We start from the raw sequence: 1,286 nt of genomic DNA on the forward strand, positions 1-1,286 counted from the left end.
ATATATATATGTTAAGTTATATCAATTGTTAGGGAGATTTTAGGATTTGTTTGTACGATTGCATGATCCTTGGACTTCATATGACAATTATCTGATAGCTCAGCTTTGTTTTTAGACAGTAAACCTTACAGCTTGACTGTGATCTTGGTGTCATAATAGTATCTTTAGAAATCTTCTACATGGCATGAAACTTAGGTCACTACCTGTTACCTTATTTCGGAATGATTGTATGAATATACTTATATTTTTTATCCATCATTTCTTAATTGTTATTTATTGTTGGGCCTGAGGTCGTGAGTTTAGACTAGTTGGATATCCTAGTTAGTACGTCTATACAGTGTCAAGTGTTACCTGATTGATTGTTTGATGTGTTGATTTTTATATGGTTTATTTTTGGATGGTTGGTACTTAGACTTGACTTTTTTAATTCTTATAAGAAAAAACTTGGGAAGTTTATATTTAAGGAATAAAAATGTTTTTTGCTATGTTTTCCTCCACTTGTTGAGATCCAAGGCAGCTCACTGTTTTAATTAAGGGAACTAAGTTTATATGGGAATATGCATTCTTATGGAGTTCATATGATTTAAATGGCAAATACTGATTTTATGAGTGTACATAATTGTTCACTTTTGCACTGATAAATTTGAGGTATCAATCTGGACGATCTATTGACTCAAATACGAGTTATATTCTATTACAATGCATTTGTTCAAATTCAGTTTTTCAAAATAAAAATTATAGCAATTGACAAAAATAAAAAATAAAGGAACTCATCTTTTAACTAGAGCCAACTAAATTTAGTGTACTTTTTAATGAAGAGCTATGAATTAATGATAAAAAGTTTCAATTATAGAAAACATAAGAACAAAAACCCAATGCAACAAATTCTAAATGTTTTTCATGTGTTAGTATTCATGTGAATTATGCTCAAATAATTTCAAAAATAGATAAAAAAAAAAGCATATTCATGAAAATATCAATACATATCATGGAGGGTAGCATTAAAATAGCTAATGTCACGGGGAATGAAAAGAAGTCGTGGACTATGAAAATCAAAGTGCAATCTAAAGGTTTCATTATTTTGTCCTATACTGAAAAATATTTAATTACATTGTCATCCTACTTACAAATTTATTTATCATACATCTCAATTAAAATTGTTTGGCTGATAAAAAGATTAATATTTCAATTGATAAAAATTTTGTATCTTAGTTCTATCAACTTTCAAATTTCTCTATAACACACTACTCATCCCTCTCCCTCACCCCCTCACCCCCCCCCCCCCC

This window comes from Solanum pennellii, chromosome 12 (assembly GCF_001406875.1).
Source record: "Solanum pennellii chromosome 12, SPENNV200".
In the NCBI taxonomy this organism is placed as follows: domain Eukaryota; kingdom Viridiplantae; phylum Streptophyta; class Magnoliopsida; order Solanales; family Solanaceae; genus Solanum; species Solanum pennellii.